This window comes from Patagioenas fasciata, chromosome 26 (assembly GCF_037038585.1).
Source record: "Patagioenas fasciata isolate bPatFas1 chromosome 26, bPatFas1.hap1, whole genome shotgun sequence".
Classification (NCBI taxonomy): Eukaryota; Metazoa; Chordata; class Aves; order Columbiformes; family Columbidae; genus Patagioenas; species Patagioenas fasciata.
The window spans coordinates 4,277,533-4,294,123 of record NC_092545.1 but is presented as its reverse complement, the minus strand read 5'-3'; the positions used below and the strand labels follow the sequence as shown (position 1 = coordinate 4,294,123).

General features: G+C 43.0%; 1 protein-coding gene across 2 annotated transcripts in view; it reads right to left on the bottom strand.

The window, feature by feature from the left end:
- The window catches only part of LRRTM4 (leucine rich repeat transmembrane neuronal 4), a 298,739-nt gene extending 293,875 nt beyond the window's left edge, over positions 1 to 4,864 (bottom strand). For both annotated transcript variants that reach the window (XM_071799351.1, XM_071799350.1), the window contains exons 1-2: positions 3,831 to 4,864; positions 2,257 to 2,342 (exon numbers count right to left, since the gene is read on the bottom strand). The gene's annotated coding sequence lies outside the window, so the exon portion shown is untranslated. The remainder of the gene's footprint in view (positions 1 to 2,256; positions 2,343 to 3,830) is intronic.
- Between the last annotated feature and the right edge of the window lie 11,727 nt (positions 4,865 to 16,591).

Genomic DNA, 16,591 nt, shown 5'->3' with positions numbered 1-16,591 from the left:
GACTTTGCATGCACTAAATACAAGGACAAAGAGAATTACGATGTCAATGTTTCAATATTAAGAAATATAGTAGAAAAAAAAATGTAAATGCCCATGCTCTACTACTGATTTTAATGGAACTGGTTATGAAATAAGATACTGAATAAGGGCAGTAAAATTAGCTCAGAAGCCTTAAATAAAAATCCCATGCAAAAGCGTTGGGCAGTGGCCTAATTCTGTTTCCACTGACAAAGTTAATCAAAGAATGCTGGTTTAGTTCAGTTTTCAGTTCCTTAGGGGATTATATTCTGATAGCTTTTGTTTGGCACCAGTGTTTGCAGAATTACAGAAAAAACCCTGCCTAAAACTGACACCTTCTAGCACATTCAGTCAGGCAATGAACCGATTCACCTCCGCTCCTTGCCAGCATTTCCTCCCCAAAAAACACCGTGTCACTTTGAAACCGTGAGGAAAGCTGCTCAGCACAGAGTATTTTTATTGTATTTAACTTGCTTCTTGCCAAATCACATGGCAAGATATGTTATCCTATAGAACACCTAGAACACCCTACCCACCACATTCTCAAGGCAGAGTTCTCCTGGCATGCAGGACTAAAAATCCTAAAGAAACAAACAAAATTTCCACACTTCTCTCTTGATTCTTAAAGACTCCAAAGACACCCAATTTTATGCCTAGGCTGGGGCTGAACAATAGACTGGAGTTGGTTTGGTAATGGTATCTATGACAAGTGCATCTAGACAACAGAACAAATGTACCAAGAGAATCACAGAATCAGCACCAACTGTTGCAGCAATGCATACATTCTTACCACATTAATTATATTTGGCATTAGTGTCATCCCAACCATCTAACTGGCGAAGTTTCCAAGCTGGCTATTGCTCTGGCTTTCATTTCGAGACGTGGCTCAAGTGAAGATCGTTCCCGTGTTCGCAAGGGACGAATTGTATTCTGACAGCTTGCGTATAAATATTCCTAGCTTAAAGGCAGCTCTTTGAAGTTCATAATCTCTTCCCTCTTTCTTTTCAAGAAAAGAACATGTGTGTAAATGCTTTATCATGGTGGCTGTGTCTTGGCATTCTCTTTGATACTGCCTTGGTTTGTGTTGTAAAGATAATAAAAATTCTAGCTGCTGGGAACACGAACAAGTCCCCACATGCTTTTTTCACTTCTCTGCTGTTTATAGCATCAGCTTTCTGCAAAGTGTTCACATGGAGCATTATTAGCAGCACAGTTTCTGTTAACACTGCAGCAAGGGTTATTTCTCCCCCAGCATTCCCATGGAGAAATGCTTTGCAGTCCAGAAGTAAAGCAGCAACATTCTGCCTTGGCTTTTCCACCCTTACTGCCAGCAGTAATGCTGTTTATTGTGCAAATGGGCTTCATGTTCTTGATGGGCCTACTTGGAGAGTAGTCTGGAAGAGTAAGAACTCCATCTCTTCCATTCCGGTTACCGTGATTGTGTCAGAGGTTGGGATGCTCATACAAGGCAAGTCACGCTTATACTTAGTCTCATTTACTGGATTTGCATTGTATTAAATGGAGTTTTAGACAATTACACACTATGTCAAAAATAACTGCAGCTAAGCAGAACTACTTCTGTTCCAACTCATTCCTCCTTGTGTTAAGGATGAGCACAAAAAATGCTGCATGAATGCAAATTAAGAGCTTATTTATTCAAAATCATCAAGTGTAGTAATAATTAATAACTGACCCACCTTAATAATAATTAGCTTTGATTAGTGCTGCTCAGAAACAGTATGCCAAGTACATCTGGGGGAAAACACTGTGCATCAGCAGAAGATACACCTGTCACAACCTATTAAAACGCCTGCTACAGGAATTCTTGCTGGACCACAAACCAAGGAAAAATTCCTTTCCAAAGAGTTCACCAGCTCCACGATCTCAGCAAATATTCAAAGCTTTTCTGCCTATGGCACAGTGTTTTAAGCAGTAAACAAAAGCAAGCCACAAACCTACCTTCATACACAACCTCCAAAGAGCAGAGCCTTCAAAACTTCAGCCTTCTGCTTATTTTTCCCCCTTGTAAAAGGGAAGACGACACTTCACCAGCTTTACCCTTGTAATTACTGTACGTAGCATGTGTTCAAACATATAAATTTTGTTGATAGATTGTGACTTCAATTAGTTGACTGGCTGATTTTCTATAATTACAATAGTTTGTCGCTAGGTTGTTTTCTCTAATTTGCCGCCTCAATTATATAAATTGCTTTACAGAAGTGTGTTTATATAACTTACCTTCAATGAAGAAGCTGCAAATGGAGCTCTCTGTAGGCTCTTCCGCTCTTTGACCGCGCTGCACATTTTCCATTCAAAAGCATCCCCTGTGGGAGACAGACAGAAAAACACTGAGGACAACATAAAGCAAATACTGCTCAGCAAAGCTGTTCTTTCTTCCAAGCTTGGCAATCTGCCTGGGCTGTGTTTTGGAATACACAGCCCCTCCTTCAAAAAATATAGGTAAAATAAGAGCAACCATCAGTTTTGTCTATGGCGCAGGGAAAGCACGGAGGTGGCAATACTTTGGGTTTATTTTCAGTTCTGCCACCAACTTGTCAGGAGCCCCCGGAGACTCATTTAGCCTTTTGGCATCTCAGTTAACTCAACTGCTATGTAATTAATTCAAATATCTAATTACACATTCATTTTCATCAGGGGACCACACAGTGACTCCCAAATTATTGTTATTATCAATAGTTCCAAATACCAGAGGTCACAATAATGCTGTTAGGCTGCTCAAGACCGTCATTTTAAAATGCGTCGCTATATAGATAATCTAAAATATAAGGCATATTGGCTGAGCTGCTAAAATGCACAAGTCACGCAGAGCCCAGTCCTCTCCTGCGATGCACCTTCTGCAACAAAACAATGAGCACGAATTGTTATATACAAGCGTAGCATCCTGCATCTACTCCTCTCTAAGAAAAATGAGCGGACCAGGGACGAGTCAGGAGGATCAGGATCTGAGAAGCAGCCCTGAAATGCATCCAGATATGAAAACTGTTCATTTTAAACCAAAGAGATTTCTCTTCCTTCCAAATCCTTAGAATATAATCCCAAAAGAACAATTTAGGATTGTCCTATTTTCCCACACGATGCTCAGTTTCCATAGTTTCATATCACACATCATATATTGTACTATTCAAATAATGGGAACTTATTAAGATTTTCAAAAATTCTTTGGGTTCACAAAAAACAGCATCCTGTTCTTCCCAACTAAGATGTGTCAGGTGCTAAGTGCATAGGAATCCTAAACAAGCAAACAAAAAACCAAAACCAAACCAAAGCAATAAAACCAAACACAATTCTTTCAAGCTTAACCTTCACCATACAAATAAATGGGACTCAAAAGTAATTTAGAATCGCGAATGGCTTTCTATCACATATAAGGTCAATCCTACAACCTGTAACATTAATAACCTTGTATAGGAGTTTTTACTGTGGGGAAAAAAATAAGTCAAGAGGAAAGAGAACAGAACCTTTCTTTAAAAAGAAGGCTGTTCTCATTCGCAGTGGCATAACCTGGAGTATTTCACTTCAGCGAGACTGATCTCAGACAAAAACAGTTACGTGGGCAAAAGTAACATGAAATATAGAAGTGCATACCTTAAAACCTCAACCTTTAGCTCGACGTGTTCTACCTTTTGTCTCATAAGGTTACTTAACAGCTTTGCTAACAGCAGAAAGAAATTGGTAAGCGATTTGATTGAGACCTTAAAACTGAAATAGCTGCCTTAGGAATGGAGCCACCAGAAAGAAGCATATAATCTCCAGGATAGGAACTCAATGTTATTATGCTCGGCGTGTATTACCTGCTCACTAATTGTCACGTTGCCCAGTCGTGTGTCATCGGGATGCCAGCCCCGGGGCAGAGGTGCTGAGCAGCAGCATTTTCAGATTCTCACTTGCAGCATGTGGAATAAGGCATTGCCACACATGCGCTGTGGTGCATCCTTTTACCTTGGACATCAGAAAGAGTCAATCAAGTGTTTTCACTGCTCTTCGGTTCCGCTTTTCGAGTTTCAAGGCAGATACCTGGCCAAACAATCGCTGTAGCTCCTCTGGTAACCCGCCTAACCTGCTTATGCCTTGGTTGCATTTTATCTTTCAGGAATAGTAACAAAAGTCTGGATGCTCCCCTCATCACTGTCCTCTCCTTAAACAGCAAATCAATATTGTAAAAACGCCTCTTGCCCAAACACACACATCCTTTGCTCTGTTCCAACATGAATTCTCCTGTTTCTACAAGTTCTGGCCACTTAACCACTCCAGTCTGTGTGGGCTGCAATGAGAAAGGGCAGTAAAACCCCGTCCTTCAGGTATAACCCAACAAAACACAGCGAGGACTTCACCTCAGACATGAACTTTTGGCTGTTTATAAGTATTTACATTCTTGATAGCATAGACAAATAAAATTTTAAAGAGTTGAGCACCTTAACCTGCAAATCCCACTGAGATTTGTTCAGGAGCTTTTGAAGACTTTACACCTCCAAACCGCAAAATCTCATTGGAGTATCCAGCATTTTTTGTCCTTGTGTTTGGATCTAAGTCTAAGGTCTGGCTCAAGGCACAAAATTTAATTTATTACCAATCAGCATAAACCTTTAATTACTGGCTATGGCACAGCGAAACAGAGACAACCAAGAATTAAGTAAGCACTTCGAGAAGCTTCACTCCCAGCACCTCACCGCCCTTTGTGCCTCCCTGCTGTACCTCCAGTTCTGCTTCCTCCTCCTCTGCGGTGTCACCTGTGTGTCCCCTGCCCACACTCTCCTGCCCTCTCTCCAGTCTCCTCAGGCAGACCCGCCATGTGCTCCTGAGGCAGCTGCCGCCTCACGCCGCCATTTTGGGCTCCCTCCCACCGCCTCCGAACCCTCCTACTCACACCCCCTACAAAACACGCGCTACTCACACCCCGTACAAAATACACGCTGCTCACAGCGCGTACAAAACACACGCTCTGCTCTCAGGCTTTAAAGAAGTACCGGTTAAGCTTTTTCTTCTTTCCTGTACAGGTGCTGCCACCAACTGTCCCGCAAAGGTCGCGGCAAAGCCCCAGCAAAGCCCCGGCCGCAGCGGCTCCTCAGCTCTGACGAGCAGGTTTTCTGCAACAGCAGAAAGCAGCGGTTCCTCACAGAAAATAGACATTTTTACCCTCACCCAAGATAAACCCGACAGCCAAATCAAACAAAAGCTGCCCCATCACTAGGCCTTTAGCACAGGGGAGGGTCCTCCCTTCCACACAGGTCCTTTCACAGGCACTACAACCGGCTCCAGGAGCAATTTCCCCAGTTTTTAAGGCTGGTAACTTAATCCTTTATCCATTCTTCAGGTGAATAAGGCTCATTCACACATCAGATACACACGCTGTCAGGCACTTCATCCAGCACTGATGCAAAAACCTCACTGGAGATGGACTGACGTGCGGAAGCAGATCCACAGCACAGATACTCTCGCCATGTATTAAAGCTCAACAAAACATACCCAGCATTATTTCTTCTGCCCTTCCCAACTCATGGAAGCTTTGGAAAACAGGGGATTGTTAATTAGGGATTCTTCTTGAGACACAGTTGCTTCTGAGCACTGCTCGCTGCCTTGAAGCGCCCAAATTATGGAGGCTATGGTGTTCTGAGTCAGGTTCTGTTGGAGATAACGTTACAAAAAGCTTTGTGCTGTGTACTCACACTTTTTTGACAGCTGGCGAAAAACATACTTTGTTGATCTAACAAGAAAAATAATAGCAAACCAACAGAGGAAGGTGTTTACAAGGCAATGTTTATAGGCTGCGGGCACCGAGGCCTTGCAAAGAGAACAGCATGCAAGTGCTATTCCTGCAGAGTTCGCAGGAGGGGAGGGAAAATAATCATTATCTCTGTGAGAGGGCTCCTGAAAAAGAGCAGGATCTTGTGTATGAAGGGGTCTCTGGGGCGGTGCATGAGGAAACAAGACATCGTTGGGCGGGGAAAAATTGAATGAAATATAGCAAGGGCAAGTGTAGAGTCTTGAATGTGGGCAGGAACAACCCCAGGTTCCAGTGTAAGTTGGGGAATGAGCTATTAGAGAGCAGTGTAGGGGAAAGGGACCTGGGGGTCCTGGGGACAGCAGGGTGACCATGAGCCAGCACTGGGCCCTTGTGGCCAGGAAGGCCAATGGTACCTGGGGTGGGTTAGAAGGGGGTGGTCAGTAGGTCCCTCCCAACCCCTGACATTCTGTGATCACCAAAGGGGAGATTGAACTGAGGCTGAGAGTGGTCTGAGTTAAAAGCACAACCTTTGTTCTTTTTCCTTTAAAGCATCCTTGAAGCCAGGGCCGAAGATGAACATATTTGGCGTATCACTGTCTTCACTAGAGACATCTATGCAAGAGATGGGCTCCTTTTCTGTAGTCATGGCTAGTGGGATCATGCTTCTGCAAGCACAGGGCTGTCTGATTTATATTTGGTTGAGCTAACAAAAAAAAAAACCACAAACACAGTAATTTAGCTTTCTTCTAAGCGTCCTGACCTCCAACAGCTCTACACAGGGTCAGAGAATCACTGGGGCTGGCACAAGGCAGGGTAGGGGACTGCGGCACCCAGCAATGAGATGAGCACAACATTAAAGGAGAGGCAGAGCGCTGCTGCAAGCTTGAAGTCATGAAAGTTTATCATACCATACCCACCCTGGAAGAACTCCAGGATTCCCTCCCAGGGACTATATATTCTTTATAATGAAGCTCTTCAGGGCAGGGATCACATCTGTCTGTGAAGGGGAGGTAGCAATAACGGAGAGTGGAAGAGTAGATGAAATACTGGATTGAGACACAAACTGTCGGGGTCTGAGTGGGCTTCCAGCTGTGATAATTCGGACACTTCTATTCACATATTTAGAATGAAAAGGTAAAACTCCTTCTCCTTCCCTCTGTCACGCAAAGTTCCAGAAGTTGCTCAGGACAAGAAGGGTTTTACAGCCCCAGTGAGACACAGTTTTGACTTCGGTAAAAACACACTAGTGCAATGTTAAACATGTGCAATGAAAACAAAGAATACTGGAATACAGCTGAGGGAAAGAAGTGGCTGAATACAGTTTTGTATAGCACAAGAAATCCAATTTGGAGCCTAAAGCAGAGAGGAAAATGATAAAGGTAATATACTTGACAAAGTTTCACAGAAAGATACACTGGAGAAATCTATCCAGACCATTTATTCCTCTGTGAACAACTGCATAGACTCATTACAGATTCTGCCTTTGTTGCTCTATAGAAATGAAAATGCTAATTGGTTTACTTGAAGTTTAATTGAAAATTAATAGAATTTCACTAGAGGTTTGCAGAATAGGACTAGAGTTAAAATGACATTTGATTAAAGTCACACTAAAAATGTACTCAAGGACATTGTGAAGGCAGCAGCAATGACATTCATTTTTTAGAGCGGAAATAAATATTTATCATTAGTAGCAAATATTAGGAAAATCCACTATTTTTGAAGGAGTATCACAGCACATAGGGATATCTCAGCAAGCATGCGTCTTTCTCAATGCCTTCGTGACTCGAAGTGAAAGAAGAACTTGATGCTTTCCCCAATTAACAGCTCCTCTTCAGGTCGTCTTGTGTCTTCAATGTCACCCCTCCAAGGGTTCCCACCTTCCAGCTGCTGCTTCTCAAGGAAAGATGCTGCATTCTGCTAGAGTTCATTAATTATCTTTCTCTATATTTCATTAAGACCTACATCTCTGGTCCTCCAGGTGAGACAGGGCTACTCAATAATCGCTCAGTGCTTATCGACATGAGCAACATTAAGAACTGAAGTAATTCAGAGGGAACGTAATCTTCAACTTCACGGGCGCGGATTCATCATCATATGAGACCATCACAGGCCCAGCGCTGTACCAAGATACACTTGGCTGTTTTAAGAATCTGAAGGTACATAAGAGAAAACTGAAGTGCTGCCAAATGGCTTTCAGTGTAACATAGCTTCTTTTTCTAAAGCTCCGTAAGCTTTTACATTAAAAACAAGACCAAAAAAGACACCCAGAAAACAAATCCAAAACCACACCACACCTGAATCAAATCCCATTCTGGCTGTTTTCTACTAACTTAATGTAAATTCAAGGCAAGACCCAGGGATGATTTACATAACCCTGAACTACTGAGCGCTACTGCAGAACCTGGAAAAAGCAAGACCTTGGCTTCAGGCTAAAATTGCAGTCGTTCTATCCTACTGCTTTAATTCCACAAATACAACCCCCTTTGCCCTTAAAAATGTACACATTATTCATTGTTCAAAAGAGCTTTGTGAACAGTCTATTGACAGCTGGACTCTGGCTGACATTGCATGGGGATCTTTATTTATTCAGGTGCTGAGGAAGTTCATCATTTACATGGACCAGAATAAGCAGAGCAATGGAGAAGAGCAACCAGTATAAAAAAGCACCAGTTTAAAAGAAGAGTTTGGACAAATTGTATTAAAGTTACACTAGAAGCACCATCTCTTTTCCCTTCTGACATACACATATCACTGCACACAGCCATGCTATTTCAGCCAGTTTTCTGTGAAGCTTTGGTTGGGTTAACAATTCTGGGTGCTTAAAATCTTCATCCTCAACGGAGGTATTTAAATCCACATAGCATGTGCAAGCTATACATTTCACAAGAAAGATGAATATCTAAGCTTAAGAATAGAAGCCTACCCAGGATTATGCAGGAAATTTCCAGGGGAATCTTAGACAAATCAATTAGAATTTGTCCATTTATGTGTACATGACAGTATACTCAAGCATTAGGAAACAAAAGATGCTCAGTTGCAAATTGAGTCCTAAGCAGGACTCTTAGAGACTTGTCTTCCTGCTGACTTGGATAGCTATCTTTGTAAAGATATAGGAAACTAATAAATACTGAACACTGTCTTAAAATAACTGTACATTGGCCAGCATTCAACAATGGTATTTTCACAAAAAGTGCTTCAAGAAGAAGAAGAAAAAATTGTTGGCCAACTGTCAGAAAATCTGTGCTTGAATATCATCAAACACTGGTATGAAATGAGTGTACAACGCCATTGTGGAAATTAACTGGATCAACTGAATATTCATTTGATTGAAATTCAATTTCTTTTATCATTACTATGGTAACTGTTTGGATGGTATTTGATATTTACTTGAAACACGTTACTATTTCAATACTATAGTGTAAAGCAGGTCATCTAACTGTCAGCTCCATGAATACATAGATGCACACTTACAAATTCTCCATGCCTGACTTCATTGCTTTCCTTTCCAGTCAAAGCTAAATCAGCACTAAAAGAAAATATCTATTGATCTGAACCACAGGGCCATCCGTTCTGAATACTGTCAGTAGTCGGCTCCACTGAAAATTAAGGCGTTCTCTTAAATTATCAGCTGCAATGGTATTGCTATGGAATGGCTTGATCAATTTTCCTAGGAGGTCAAAAGAAGGTAAGACACTAAAGATTTACTGGAACTTAAAAAGTGTGTGTTTAACTGTAGCATTTCTGTTCACGATAATACCAGATTTTTCTGGATATTCCGCATGTTTTCTATTCAAGGACCTGGAGGAGCATGCACGACTTCACACAGTCCCAGAAGGTCAGGGAATGGAAGGGCCCTGGAAAGCTCATCCAGTGCAATCCCCCCATGGAGCAGGAACACCCAGCTGAGGTTCCACAGGAAGGGGTCCAGGCGGGTTTGAATGTCTGCAGAGAAGGAGACTCCACAACCTCCCTGGGCAGCCTGGGCCAGGCTCTGACACCCTCACCAGGAACAAGTTTCTTCTCAAATTTCAGTGGAACCTCCTGTGTTCCAGTTTGCACCCATTGCCCCTTGTCCTGTCACTGGTTGTCACCGAGAAGAGCCTGGCTCCATCCTCCTGACACTGCCCCTTTAGATCTCTGTAAACATGAATGAGGTCCCCCCTCAGTCTCCTCTTCTCCAGCTCCAGAGCCCCAGCTCCCTCAGCCTTTCCTCACACGGCAGATGCTCCACTCCCTTCAGCATCTTGGTTGCCCTGCGCTGGACTCTCTGCAGCAGTTCCCTGTCCTTCTGGAACTGAGGGGCCACAACTGGACACAATATTCCAGGTGTGGTCTCCCCAGGGCAGAGCAGAGGGGCAGGAGAACCTCTCTGACCTACTGACCACCCCCTTCTAACCCACCCCAGGTACCATTGGCTTCCTGGCCACAAGGGCCCAGTGCTGGCTCATGCTCACCCTGCTGTCGCCAGGACCCCCAGGTCCCTTTCCCCTACACTGCTCTCTAATAGGTCATTCCCCAACTTATACTGGAATGTCTTCAAAAGAACTGGCACCAAGACAAAATATCTGAGCTGTGCCAGTCCCATCACTGAGAACCGTGTCACTGCCCAGGTCAGTAGTGACTGGGGCATGTGCTGGAATTTAAACCACAGCAAGAAAAGCTCCTATTTATAACCTATATTTTCATATTTGGGAATCATTAGTTTTTACTGCATACAAGTTGCCAATACCTATAATGACAAAGATTCAAAGCCGGCACAAGATTCTTGCACCCCAAGTGATCGCAATGAGCACTAAGTGACAGGCAGTTGTGTCTAAAGTCTGTGCCTCCCGTTTTCCACTCAACTCCTGCTTGTGTGAGACCTTTATTGCTCACAAAAAAACCTAAAAATAAATACATATACCTTCATTGCAATGTATAGCAGCAGCATCACTTGCCTAAGCTTTATTCCATTTTGTTCCTTTGTTCCATTTCAGCATTGCAAAAAGTAAGTTTATCAGAATAATAGCCTTGATAAAAATGGGAATCAGGTCTATGCGATCTCTTTTTGCCACAACTAAATTAAACAAGGATGAAGCCAGTGAGCTTCATAACTCCAGGGTCAAACAGAAATAATTACATTATATAAGTCTATTTCTTCTTCGAGTACTTTCTGCATCAAGATGAGTTCAATACACAATAGGGTCCTGCATATTTCATAATTTTTGGTCAGACTACAAATGGAATACCTACGACACCTTCTCCCTCTAGCAAATTCATTTCTGGACATGCAGCCCAGAAAACAAATTCCCATCTTGTGTCTAAACCACCAAGTATTCTTCTGGTGCACACACCCAGCTTATCTGCCTTGTTCTAATGTAGTACACAGCGGATGTAAACCCGACTGGAAAGCTTAAAACCACCGTTCCCTGGAGTCCTAGAGCATGTGAGAAAACTTAGATAATCCGCTATAAAGATACCACATGCATGTTATGTTCTCCTGAGCTGGATCCCTCATCCTCTACAGAATTAGAAGACACCAGATTTTGAAATTGATCTATCACTAAGAATTACAGTTAAAGCACTATCTGTATCAGGAAACAAAAGCTGCTATTGCTCCCATCACTAACACCCCCTTCTCCTAATGTCTCTGCCCAGCAATTCAGCCTTCTAGAAATGACTTCCCTGAGAAAAATGAATCAGGGAGGTGTGATAGTGCTAAAACAATTCTCAGGAGTTCCCAGATGAAAAATGTCAGGACATAAATTTCTGAGAGACTCTCAACTATTTCTCTTCACACAAGGAGAAAGTTCAACATCAGAGAGACACCACTGAAGGCTGCACAATCCTAGCACAGCTCTGCCGTGCCAACGGGAGCTGGAACCGTGATGAGCGGGAGCTACAAATAGATCCTGACCAGGTTAAAATCCAAGAAAATGAAGACAATACATGTCAACAGTACAGAAGCTGTTATCTATCCCTCACTGTATTTCACAGGATTTGAGGTATTGCCTCAATCTCTACAGCCCTCGCTGAACTTCAGAACCTCACTTCTCTAAACAGCTTTAGGGTTTTTTTTCCCAGCCCCAAAATTATATTATTTAGTTTCACCCTACTTCACTTTACATGCAAAACAAACCTATCCTTCCATTTTAAACATCATTACTAAAACCTCTTATTTTGTTGTTGTGCTGCATCTGTTCCAGAGCCACATTTCAACCATCTACTCAAGTTTTACACCTCACAGTTTAACCTGTTGGCTGTATTTTGGATATAACAAAAATCGGTCTTTGTTTTTTACTCGCAGATGCTCACATGCATCCTCACCTCCCAACCAGAGGGCAAAGTAAGTACTAAGGAACAAAGTCCCATTTAATTTCGTAGGCTTAAGGTAAAGGTCAGACTGCAGAAGGTCTGTACAGGACATTTTCCACTGTTAGGAGCTCCGTCAGAGTTCACAAATGAGGAGCATTTGTATTAAACTGAAGCTGTCATACATCTTACACCACACATCCCTCCTCTTAAAATCCAAGATACATCAGTGTTAGGAAAAGCCCAGTACAGTTCCTCACTGAACTGTGAACTTCAGCTCCAGTAGCATTTAAATCCAAGGAGCTTACACTGGCGCAGGGGTTGGACTCAAGAATCAAACCACCCAAATGAGATGCAGAGACATCTGACTTAGAGATGCAGAGACCTGCGACAGAAAAGAATTCGCAGCCTACGCAAAGAAGTTCATTGCCTTTGATCGGTACCATAATCAGCCTTGCAATTTAGAGCGCGGTAGCTAGTTACTGTCGGCATTTACCTGACCTCAAACATTTTCCCCTTTACATATTTCATGAATCCCGTCATTGGGAAGTTATCAACACGCTATAGTATGCGTGACATGTCTGGATTGCCTTGTCCCAGCAGGCAGCTGTTGATCACTAGACTGTTAAGCAGAATAACCCGAGTCGTGAATGAAACTTTGATCAAACATACAGAGCCAGTGTTAAACAGCTGTACAGACAGGAGAGCAAGAAGTGGATAACAATACATTAGTCTCTGCTAGTTAGATTATTTGGCTTCATTTTTCACTAGGGCCCCAGGAAAGAAGCTCATTTGGAACTACGTGGTAATTAGAGAAAAACTTATTGATAGAAAACAGGAGATTTTATTTTTTTTAAATAAACTTTTCTTCACTTTTCAATTAAACAAAACCCTGCCTTCGCATCCTTCTCTAACAAGGAATCAAACGTGTGTATCACACGGACATCCAAAACCACCGATGTCACCAGCAGCAAGCTGACGGCTTTAGGACACGTTTCTTCTTCTGCCGAGGGGCGTGTGAGAGAATGTGAATGGAAATTTGAGAGGAAAGCAGCAAAATGGCACAGGAAGCACCATATTTATCAGCAGTGAAAGGGGCTTAGAAACCTCACGTTTCTGCAAGGCTCCTCACGTTGCATTTCTACATCCTGCACAGGTACCTGTACATCCCACACATGCTCCTGAACCAGCCGACAACCTCGCATTTTACTGCTAATGGAAGAAACTCCCCATCTGAAGTCACGAGCTGAGCGTTCCCAGCTCTGCCACCGATGCGTCAGAACTCGCATTCATCCCTTCGACCTCTTGTTTCTTTTGTCTGTTCAGTTAATAGAAGCGCCTTGTCTCCACAGACCTTGCGGAGACGCGGTGTGTTGAGGCCCACTTGTTTTGTACTTCTGGGAATTAACACAATACAAATCATTAAACAGCAGTAAAATGGACAAGAGCAGTAATTATACCAGCTAATGGCTGATCCGAGCTGGGCAGTCTGGGTACATTATTACAGTCATTCCGTTCAGAACATCTTAACAACAACAAGCTCTTATGAATTTGCCTAGGCAAGGTCAAGCAAAAATAGTAGCATGGCGAGAAGGAAATCTTCCAGATGGGCACTCAGGGAACCATCAGTAATACACGCAACATCCAGAGCTCTGTGGAGGACTCAGGGTCCCCAACCGAGTATTCAAATATAAATTGGTCAACCAGGAACATTTGAAACCAATTGCTTCTTTCCCAAGCAATTGTAATGGAATGATTATGCAGGCGGATGGAAAGGAGAGAATTAAATGCATTGGAGGAAGTGTGGGAGGACAGCAGCTCACTCAGCAGTAAGATGTGCTCTCTGCTTTTAATAAATCGCAACAAATTGCACAGATGCAGTTAAAAATCAACCAGTGAGGCAAGTACTCGGCTTTCCTGAACTGGGTCCAAAAAACTATTCTCATCCTTGTTGGCTCAAAAATCACCAAACCAAAGCCACCACAACACCACCCAAACCACCACCATTTCACAGAGCACAAAGGTGCCAGAATAGTTCTCAGTATCTGACATATCTCAGAAAGGGAGCTTGTCATCAGCTCCCCAAATTGAGTCATCAGTATTGAAATGACAGCCTTAGAATACATCTTTTTTTAGGCTTTAATCCATGTTACAAAAGCATTTGTTTTTCTAACCAATGCCGCAGTGAAGCACTAAGATCTCAGGAGAGACAAACAAACCCGGACTCCTCCTGAAGCTGAATTTAGTATTGGTTTAGGTCTTGTTTTTATTATTATACATAACCTTTTCACTCAATCAGACATGAAACAATTCTGACAGGTTTATTAAAACCTTTTGTTATTACACTTGACATTTAGGACGGGTAGATGATAAATAAGCAAAGGAATGACATGTTTGCCAGAAATTCAGACTCTGGTGAGAAAGTCTTCTCCCTAGCCTCCTTTTTAAATGAAATCTACCCTCTTCAGTCATTCCTTTCTCTCTAGAAGAAAAAAGGCAAACAAAAGTAGTTTTTCTCTACTTGAACAACTAGTCTGATCTTGCTTTTCAATTCCAAATATGATTTCTCTCTCCATTTCCAGAGTGCAGAGGTCTTACGCAAGATTATCTATTTTATTTAAGCAACAAGACAAAAGGCAGCGAGTTTTAGTGTAGTAAAATCACATTGAAATTTAATATCGTTTGACACGAACCGTAGCGATTTGAATTGCGCATTGCCTGAGCTGCCCTTCACTACCCAATAAACCGCAGCAACATGGGAAGCTATCTCAACACATACATACAAAAAGCATGCGACTCATTAGAAGACTGTATCATTCCACAGGAGCACATCGGAAAATTATATATAGTAAATCTACTTATAGCACTCCGCACCCAAAATTTTTGAGACAAAAATCATAAAATCACTCAAATCAGAGCAGACATTTGCACACACCCAGGGTTATTATAAGCCGTGCAGACTGGTGCGTTGGTTCAGGAGGAATCGCTGCTTTGGTGTTCAAATAACACCAGATGTGCGGCACAGTAAGCTCCACGGATTTAACCCTGTGTTCCATGTGGCTTCACTCCTACTGCAAACACAGGTTTATTCCCCACGGAGCCAGCGGTGAACAGGACACAGACTGGAGTTTGGGCTTAACCCAGACCAAAGTCACCCAGATCACAGAGCTCAGAAGTGCTCCTGACTCCCCATATTTGGCAAGTCCTAACAGAACAAACCTTTGTATATTAAAGGATCAAGTTTAATTCTTTTCCTTCTGGCCTGTGTTTTAAACAAAGGAGCCTTAGTATTTGTTTGTTTCTGTTTGTTATTGTGGTTTGCCACTATTGTTTAATTCCTCCTGGGTCTCAGTTCTCTGCTATTTCCACACTTCTATATTTCAGTGCTCTGGGAGGGCAGGGGAAATAAGACTGAGGAATCACCGCAGTGAGCATCGTTCTTCAGGCTTTGTTGCTGCCCAGCTGTGCGAGCACGAGAAGCTGCTCTCCGAGATGCTTTTCTCCTTCTATGCTTTATATCTCTGGTTGGAGAAGCGCAGCACGACAGGAGCTGTCATTCAGCGTGTGTTTGTACAGCACCTCTCAGCGATCTTGGTCAGAACCAGCAGGCACTCCAACAGCAAACAAACAAACAATAGGGGATGTTCATTTTGGAATTTATGAATGACTCCAGAGGCCCATCTCCTGTGTACGCTTTGCTTGTGAGCCCAGCGTGAGGGACCTTTTCCTTCTCATCTCTGTGTACAGAGCACCAGCAAGAGCCTTTCTGCTCCGTTCCTTCGCTCCCTGCTCTTTGAACCGCTCCATGGGCCGTAGACTGTGCACACAAATCACAGTGCTCTGGAAGGCGTTGACACCGGTCAATAAAAGGGACAAAAAACAGACAAGTTGGGCCACTCTGATGCAGTGTTAACAAATCCAGCCTTGCTCATTATTCCAAATTACAAACTGGAAGAGAATTACAGAATCCTTGGATGGGATCACTCTGCTATGGGGAAATCCATTCAACACCACCATAAAGCCAGAGGTTATGTCGGGGTGAAACAGCCATTTCAGCCTTAATGAACTCTCCCCACAATCTGGACATCCATAAATCCATGGGTCCAGATGGGATGCACCTGCAGGTACTGAGGGAGCTGGCTGAGGTCATTGCTGGACCACTCTCCATCATCTTCGCCAAGTCTTGGGAAATGGGAGAGGTGCCTGAGGACTGGAGGAAAGCAAATGCCACTCCAGTCTTCAAAAAGGGCAAGAGGGAGGACCTGGGTAGCTATAGACCGGTCAGCATCACCTCCATCTCTGGGAAACTGATGGAACAACTTCTCCTTGGTGCCATCTCAAGGCACATCAGGGATAAGAGGGTCATTAGGCGCAGTCAACATGGCTTCACCAAGGGGAAGTTGTGCTTGACCAACCTCATTGACTTTTATGAGATGATCAGTAGGTCAGAGAGGTTCTCCTGCCCCTCTGCTCTGCCCTGGGGAGACCACACCTGGAATATTGTGTCCAGTTGTGGCCCCTCAGTTCCAGAAGGACAGG